Raw genomic sequence first — 9,624 nt, forward strand, 5'->3', positions numbered from 1 at the left:
TATTCTCCCATATTAGTTTGGTATTTCCCTTTGCTTGATCAATGACATTAAGATAAAAATTAGCTTTTGCTTTCCTAATCCCCTTTGTTACCTTATTTCGTAGTCCTACAAACTTTAGTCTATCAGTTACTAATTTTGATTTTAAGGCTGCTTTCAATGCCGAATCTCGTTCTTTCATCAGGTTGTGCATGTCACTACTTAACCATGGAAAATCTTTTTTTTTCTGCTGTCGGGTTTAGTTCTCCTTAAGAAATTATTCATTGTACGTTGAATTGTGGAGAAAAAGATCCGACAGTCAGAGTCGACATCGGAATAAGACAGTAGATTATTCCTTTCTATTCCTTTAATCGCATTTTCAAAGTCATTTTGTTGTCCCTTAGTTATTCTGAGGTGACTAGGCTTATTTACACCACAATTAAAACGTGATTTTGACAGCTTCCTAACTCCTAGTGTCAAATTATGATCCGATAACCCGGTAACCAAATTGAATGTTTTAACAATTCTCTCTGGTTTATTGCTGAATATCAGGTCTATCAATGTTTTTGAACTCTGTGTTATTCGTGTTGGTCCCTTTCAAACTCACCCTGATGTCATCCAAGATATCCATGTCTCTCTTTCTTAAATTTTTTATACACAGAATGGACTTCAATGGCAACCAACTATTCAAATGTTCAAAGAAGTTTCAAATGTATATATATATATTTATTTATTTTTTAGAAAATGACCGATCGTTTCACTAGATAAGACCCTTATTTCTCGACTGGGATCGTGTCGAGACTTTGAAGCTACATTGAGACATTTGAACCTTCTGTGAACATTTGAATATTTGGTTACCATTGAAGTCCATTCTGTGTAGAAAAATCCTGGAATGTTTTCCTCAAAAACCATGTATTTTCGACTGAAGAAAGAAAGACATGGATATCTTTGATGACATCAGGGTGAGTAAATTATCAGAATTATTATTGTTTATTTTTTTGAAAGTGAACTAATAAAACACAGTGCAGTTTACCAATCAGTGTAAGGCTGCAGTTCACTCATGCTCTTGCTCTTATCTTGTGGAGCCCTAAGAGGAGCCCTATGCCTAGTCAATCATGGTCATACTGTATAATCAACATTAGATGAAACACAAGATTTAAAACTACACACACACAAGCACACATTTTAATTACAAAAATTATTTATTAGAGTGTATTCTACAAGATACAGTTGAATATTTTACATATCAATAGTTTTTTATTTTAAATTCTGCATCACCAGATTTCATTTTCATTTGTGACAATTTCTCTAAACTTTATCACAGTACTAAGATAGTATACTATTCTTAACCTACAAACATCAAACTTTCCTTAATGTCGAAGTGATTCTTATGCATATCACCACCAGAGTTCATGTCACATATACAAAAATATATTCCAGCCAATTTTCAACATTTTATTCACTGTTCTAGAAACATATTTGACTCAACTTTGTTAATTTGCCGCACCTCTGATCTAAATAACACTGTGATGAGTCACATCCGGGACATTTACCCGCTGAGCGCGACGAAACGAGTAGAGACTTTTTTTCACAGACGCCATTTTCTTTGATTCGCGATGCAAGGCATACGATGAGGGAAAGCGCATGGATTAAGTGTTTTATCGCATTTATATATGCATTTTATAACGTCTTATTGGTTTATAACAATGTGTATGTGCTGTGCACGGCTGAACCGCTCTCAGGGGGGCATTTCCGTTGACGCGCGATGCAGACCAGGATCAGGATGGGTTTGCTTTTTAACAGGAAAACGGCGAAAGTAAGTGTTTTATCTAATTTACAATGTGTATTTTATATTGATTTATAGCGATATTTAAATGCTTTGCGCGCTTAAACGAGCCGAAACTTTTCTCAAAGGCGACGATCTTCTTTGACTCAATACGGAGCTGATGACGAGGAGGTTTGCTTGTAACGTTAACAGGAAAAACACCGAAAGTACGTGTTTTTAACCTAATTTACAACATGTATTTCATGGCATTATATTGTTTTGTAACGATATGTATGTGATGTGCGCGCCTAAACCTTTCTCACAGACTAGGCCCACAGACGACTAAGGGTGTACTCACACTAGCCAGTTTGAACCGTGCCCGAGTGCGTTTGACCACCAAAGCGCGGTTCGTTTGACTAGTGTGAGTGCTGCGAACCGCTCGATTAGCCGGCCCTGGCCCGCTTGGAAGAGGTGGGCCAGAGCACGGTTCAGTTGGACTCGGGCGCGGTTCGCATGCAGTGTGAGCGCTATCCGTGCTGGAGCACGGAACAGGACGCGTGGCGTCATGGTTTTGCGACGGTCCAAAACCAACACAGTCCGTAATCAAAGCTGCAAAGTCCTTGCTGCACTTCAGCTGGTACCTTGCAAACCTCCTCATACGAGCAGCACGATTACGTGAAAATTTTCGCGCCACTAAGGCGACGCATCTGTTTAACAACAGGCTGTGAGAGGGCTGTGGACCACCGTGGACCAAACGACACAAAATTATCCACAAAGAAAACAGAGCGATGGACTCCATTGTGTTCAGAGAGCGCCGCTCTTCTTGTTTATCCCGAAACCGTCGCACGCACCATAATGACGTAAGCGTGCTCCGGCACGAATGCTGAAACCCTATGTGAGTGCAGGCCAGAGGGGGAGTGGGGAGGGGGGACAATCGTACTCGGGCCCGGTTCATGGCAACCGTGCCTAGTGTGAGTACACCCTAAGCCTGCATCTTTGAGTCGTGACGCAGTACTGACACGGAGTTTGCTTTTAACAGTAAAAACAAATAGTACGTTTGTAAAAACAAACACGTACTCATTACAATACGTGTTTTATGACAATATTTGTGATGTGCAAATATTAAAAGTATGTATTTATTCTCAAACTATCTTTTACTCTCGTTTACCAGCACACCTAGTAACTTATAAGTTAACTGAAAAACAGAAGAACAACACTGACTGCAGACCAACAATACACGTGAAATTGTCACTTTATTTCCTTTTTTGGAGGACCAATTTTCTTAGAATGGTTAACTAATTCTTTCAGATTAAATATTTATGCAAAATGTACTTATCAGAATAACTTTTGATTGATGTGGTGGTTATGCTTTCATGTTTAAATGTATTGATTTAGCTATTTGTGTTTGCTAGGAGCATTTCTATGATGCACTGAGTGGCTAAGGCTAAACCAGGCTTGGTGTTTAAAGACTGTACAGACTAGAACCTGGTGATGTTAAGATTTAACAGATAACATGAGAGAATCATGGGCATAAACATAAAATATGATCATAGCTTTGTTGTTATTTGGTATAACTAGATTTTCTGTTTTTCTTAACACTCATTTTGAAATTGTCCAGTCAAATTACTTTACAAAAGTCATTTTTATTTTTATTTTTTACTTAAAATTAGTTTTCAAACCAATTGTTTTCATGATTTAACAGGTAGATGTTTTCTTGCTGTTTAATTTTAGACTCCACTGATTGGGAAATATCTGCCCATCACCTGTCCAACATCACAGCCACAAAAAGGGAACACAGATTCTTCCGGCGGCTGACTATTAGTGAGATTTCTTAAGGTGGGTGTCTTAATTTATTCTCAAAGGGTAACTAAACCCCTGATCAGAGCCTGACTCCACCCACTGGCAATATTTGAAAAATGCTGGAAAAGTGGGCAGAGCCCAGCAGAGAGAGAGGGGACGAGCTGAGCGGGGGGCGTGCACCTGAGACCCGCAGTGACGGATTGATTGACAGCTGCTGTCAGACTCTAAAATGGAGAGTGACGCAAGTAGCTTTGCAACAGAGCGGTCAATTGAAGTCGAGGACTTTTCTCCCCCAGCTTCACCTGAAGTGGAGGAGGGTGAATTGTCTGTGGACACAGGGCCATATCAACTCGAGCCGCTGGCTCAAACTGCGGTCTTGACTCCCGCATCGCGATCGGCATCTGATGAGTTTTGTCGAGTTGATGTCAATAGCGCGCGCTCTCTGTAGGCATATTCATATTCTGTCGCTATGTGAAAAAATCCAGCAAAATGCGCCGTCGCGTTTGTCGACCAGAGGATTAACTTGGGCCTAACCATAAATTGTGATTAAAACATACATGATCACTATGGAAGAATTAAATGGACTTTAATATTTGTAACCCACAGAAGACAATCTACAAATGTGTACAATGATGCGCAAATATTTCTCTATCTGCAAATGTGTATTTTTACATTTGTGATGTGTAAAATCATATCCACAAAAATAAAGGGTGATGTGTACAACACAAAACATTTTTACGCATTTGCAGATCAGTTCCTGTGAATTTGTGGGTCACGTTACATTTGTAAGTTTTTTTTACACATTTGTGGAATTTTGTCCAGTGTGTACTGCGCAGATCTGTAAATAAACATATACACAAATATCTCACGATTTGCAAATACACACAATTCAATCTGTACAAATATCTTTTTATTTCACATACAAATTGTGATTTACGCATTTGTGGATCCATTTCTACACACAAAACTGTTTTTACACATTTGCAAATTGCTTCCTGGCAATTTGCAGGTCACGTGACATTTGCAACTCCCTTTTACACATTTGTGGATTTTTGTCCACTTTGTCCCGCTGCGATCTGCAAAAAAGAGATTTGTAAGCCGTGTGTGTGAGAGCAGTTAATTAGCCACACCAGCAGGTGGCGGTAGCGACATTCTCTCCCATGAACTCCGAGGATATCGACTGCACAGTCTATGGCTATGCCACTGCACTCCCCAGCGTTATCCTCATCTAACTCGTTAATACACAAATGCCACATCTTTTTAATCGTAGTAACGTAGACAAGCAGCTACAACCTATTTTTCCGCGAAACGAGCTTTCCTTCGAAGTGGATAAAATACATTGATCTAAATGCGCAGGCGGCCGAGAGACCGATCCGAACTAAGGGACCGTCTTCAAAGTGCAAACCCCGAAAAGCGCTGCTACGAAAACAGTCAATAACTTCAACTGTCACACACTACAGTGCCTGCTTACAAATTAGAGAAAATCACTTTATTATAAGAGACGGTTGAAGTACGTTATAACGAGTCATTAATGTATTTTAACTTATATGTTTCATATACTAGTATATAACCGAAGCTGTAGATTGTAAATTTAAACATTTCTCGTTCTTAGTGTTTTTTAGTTAGCTTAAATAGTAGCATAGCATTTATCCGATGATTCGTGCTTGCTGAGATTTACCGCAGCTTATACTGCCTTTTGTCATTGTTTTTGTCTTAATAATCAGTGCGATATGTTGTTAATATGAATTGTTTGTCTAACCTTGATTACAGGACAGTGTAATAAAAATGACGGAATCACAAATTGTAATGTAATCATTATCAAACTTAATTCATATCATATTTTTATTTTTTATCCTGATTAATGAAAGAAATAGCATTTTCAGGTATGTTTTGCAACGTTAAGTTCTTTGTTATTAAACAATAAGGCATAATACTTTTTTTTATTATTACATGCATAATTCATATGATTTGTCATAATTATTTCTTAAAACAGTACATCAAACAATACAATAGCATGCAATGCAATGAAATTGGTGATCCAAAACTTACAGGCTATTATAATAAAATCTGATTAAATTACACAATACAATACTAAATGATTTCAACTGAATTACGAGATGTAATGCATTATATTTTTATTAACACAGAACTACAAGCAAAATGAACATTTACATGGACATTTATAGAGCTTTTTAAAATACACAACAATACAGAACAGCTTTAAACAGAGATACTGTAGGAAACTTTCATTTCCCAAATACTTTTGTGATAGTCCTTCTGGCTATACAGTGTGAAGATCTGAAGGAAAATATCTTCATAGCTGTGTGAACAATGTGGAATTAACTGTAAGGTTAAATATTTTGAGAGAAAGGTTTATTTTTTTAGGTCCATCCTGGATTAACCAACTAGACTCAAATAGATGCAGTGTCTTTTGCTGTATGTAAAGTCAAATCTGTAATTTGAAGTGATTCATATTGTATGTGCAGTCATTTTTTGCTATCTTGAGGCCTAGATGATGCAGTCAGGTCATGAGACGTGGAGGCTGAGGAACTCTGAAAAACACACAAACATGCTGTAACACATGCATTTTGTACACACAAAGTCTGTTGTGCTGTGTAACATCACTCACTGTTTTAGCTTAGATGGGCAAACTGGAAGGCACAGCGCAGCGGGCGTAGTTAGCTCGCTGAACCTTGTCGTAATTTCCCCTTGGCAGGATGGGGTCATGACTTGTTGGAAGAGGAGGCTGGACTGGCTGAGGAACTCTGAAAAACACACAAACATGCTGTAACACATGCATTTGTACACGCAAAGTCTGTTGTGCTGTAACCTCACTCACTGTATTAGCTTAGATGGGCAAACTGCAAGGCACAGCGCAGCGGGCAATTACAAGGCCATTTTAATGTCACACTCCACAAGATAAGACATCTCAGCCCAAAAGTGACTGAAACCTTCCATTCGTCTCAGTATTATAAGGCTGATCTGAGTTATGATGCTTATATAAGATGAGTTATGATGTATCTGAGTCAACATAAAAATATCATGTCCCTGGGTCAACACAAGATATTTCATTATTACTCAAATTAAAAAGATTACATCTTATACTAGATATTATATTAACATTATGATTATTTAAATTCTGTGATTGATTACTGTTTGTCTAATATTAGATGAGTAATAAGGAATGATGTCCCTGCAGATAAATGTGATGTTCCTGGGTCCACAAAAGATATTTCATTATTATTATTATTGCTATTACTATTATATAGTGAAATATTACAGTTTGTCTTATACTAGATATTGTATTATTATTATGATTATTTAAATACAGTGGTTGATTACTGTTTGTCTAATATTAGATGAGTAGGCTATAGGCCTAATATCAGATATTATTACTTTGAATGAATAACCGTATTGGTATTGGTCCCATCCGCTATGTGTTTTGCTTTTTTTTTGCAAAAAGGAGGACCTTTCAAAGAATGTTACAGAGTCCTTTTTTTTTAAAGAACAAAGTAAATAAAAAGCCCTGAAAACAAAATTGGCTACACAATGGCTTGACACTAGGAATGTGACACTTGTTAATTGCCTGGACCGTTCCTGGTGGGGCCGTCCTTAAAAATATTCTTGTTTGCCGTAACCCGACCGACCCTGTCAATATAGGACCGAGCCAATTATTTATTTTTTTCCCCTTTTAGTCCGACCGACTTGCCGGTTGTAAACTTGCGTTAAGACCGACCAAAACTTTTTTTTTTACTCTTCAAATAACTAATACAAATGCAAATATAGCTGCAAACAACCATTACCGGGGCCAAGCGCAAGAAGCGGCAACATCTGCCAAAATGGCTAGGAGTGGCAGACCAACTCCAGCAAGGAGCAATTAAAGTCATTTTAAGAGAACTTTGCTAAAATGGCTGAAAAATCATATACATTAACTAAAAATATGATTTAATGGATTATCACTTTTGACCAATAGGTGGCGCAGTTACAAAATCGATGTGATGTGGTCAGAGTGAAGTGACAACTACACATACAAAGTTTGGTGTCAAAATAGCATTTTACATCACAAAACTGCATTGAAATCAATGGGAATTTCATGTTTTGTTCCATTATAGCGCCACCAAGAGGCGAAATCCCACAAATTTTTTTATGTGTCCTCAGAGTGAGCCCATACATATGTGTGTCGGTTTTGGTGAAAATATCTCAATTCACTTCGGAGTTATAGACATTTTTGTGAAAAAACACGTCAAAAATGACTGACACGTGACTTTGATTGAATTTTATGACCCCTTACTATCAATATTTGGGCATTTGGGCATTTGTTTAATATATAGACCTATGTTTCCAAACTTCTGACGGTGGTTTCGTCTCGATTGGACTAGCGGTTTCGAAGATATCGGCAAATGTTTTTTAAGTGCTAAATCACAACGCTACACAAACTAAGTCGAAACCTAGCATGTTTGGTATCTGTGGACTCGGCAAGGATTCAGGACCTCAACGAGATGACTCCCGTGAAAATAAGTCAACCGCAGCCAGAGTTATAACTCATTAGGTGGCGCTGTTTCGAAACTTCTCAGGCTCCTTCAGGGCATCGTACTGATGACCCATACCGAGTTTCGTAACAATTCGTTCATGCGTTCCAAAAATACAGCATTTTAGCACGTATTTCAAAATGGCCGACAGTCAAAATGGCCGATCTGGGAAAATTGGATATCAGCCGACTCGGCATGACGCCCTGAATCTAACGAGACCACATTCATGATTTTTGGACAAACTGTTCAGAAGTTATGAGCAAAAATAGCAATTTTTCATATCTCAAGACCAGTAGGTGGCGCTGCGCCGAAACGCAGCATGTAGCCTCAGGTTATGCTTGTGATGACATAGGAGTTAGAAACACCAAAATTGGTGTATTTGATGTTGGGTCTGTCCTCTATCAGAATGTCAAACCAAAACAACTTTCCCGGACACGGTTCTATGGGCTGCCATAGACACCTGGTTGGAATAATAATAATAATAAGAAGAAGAAGAAGAACCGGAACAGATACAATAGGTGCCGCCGCACCTTCGGTGCTTGGCCCCTAATAAGAACCGGAACAGATAGAATAGGTGCCTCTGCACCTTCGGTGCTTGGCCCCTAATAATAAAATATTAATCATATTTTAGTAAGTATTGTGAGTATAAAAAGCCTACATGGGCTACGTTCTTTCTTTTAGATATAAACCCGCGGTATCTATGATTATGTTTACACCATGGCATACGCATGTCACATGTGGCCTAGACACGTTCGCTTCGTTTCATTCACTGTCAGTGGTTCGCGCTTGGTAATGATGGCTGACAGACATCACGACGATCATCTATGCTAATACAGTGAGTGAGGTTACAGTACAACAGACTTTGCGTGTACAAATGCATGTGTTACAGCATGTTTGTGTGTTTTTCAGAGTTCCTCAGCCAGTCCAGCCTCCTCTTCCAACAAGTCATGACCCCATCCTGCCAAGGGGAAATTACGACAAGGTTCAGCGAGCTAACTACGCCCGCTGCGCTGTGCCTTCCAGTTTGCCCATCTAAGCTAAAACAGTGAGTGATGTTACACAGCACAACAGACTTTGTGTGTACAAAATGCATGTGTTACAGCATGTTTGTGTGTTTTTCAGAGTTCCTCAGCCTCCACGTCTCATGACCTGACTGCATCATCTAGGCCTCAAGATAGCAAAAAATGACTGCACATACAATATGAATCACTTCAAATTACAGATTTGACTTTACATACAGCAAAAGACACTGCATCTATTTGAGTCTAGTTGGTTAATCCAGGATGGACCTAAAAAAATAAACCTTTCTCTCAAAATATTTAACCTTACAGTTAATTCCACATTGTTCACACAGCTATGAAGATATTTTCCTTCAGATCTTCACACTGTATAGCCAGAAGGACTATCACAAAAGTATTTGGGAAATGAAAGTTTCCTACAGTATCTCTGTTTAAAGCTGTTCTGTATTGTTGTGTATTTTAAAAAGCTCTATAAATGTCCATGTAAATGTTCATTTTGCTTGTAGTTCTGTGTTAATAAAAATATAATGCATTA

At 38.4% G+C, this 9,624-nt stretch overlaps 2 long non-coding RNA genes across 2 annotated transcripts; one reads left to right on the top strand and one right to left on the bottom strand.

Annotated features, from left to right (window-relative positions):
* Nucleotides 1–5,661: 5,661 nt before the first annotated feature.
* LOC130083626 (uncharacterized) lies at nucleotides 5,662–9,474 on the bottom strand. The gene is made up of 2 exons (XR_008806861.1): nucleotides 9,220–9,474; nucleotides 5,662–5,818 (listed from the first exon to the last, which is right to left on the bottom strand). It is a non-coding gene; the product is annotated as an uncharacterized LOC130083626 (long non-coding RNA).
* On the top strand, nucleotides 5,812–9,624 carry LOC130083627 (uncharacterized). Its single transcript, XR_008806862.1, has 2 exons — nucleotides 5,812–6,066; nucleotides 9,468–9,624. It is a non-coding gene; the product is annotated as an uncharacterized LOC130083627 (long non-coding RNA).

This window comes from Rhinichthys klamathensis, unplaced genomic scaffold (genome assembly GCF_029890125.1).
Source record: "Rhinichthys klamathensis goyatoka isolate OS25496 unplaced genomic scaffold, OSU_Roscu_1.1 h1tg000057l_1, whole genome shotgun sequence".
Taxonomy (NCBI): domain Eukaryota; kingdom Metazoa; phylum Chordata; class Actinopteri; order Cypriniformes; family Leuciscidae; genus Rhinichthys; species Rhinichthys klamathensis.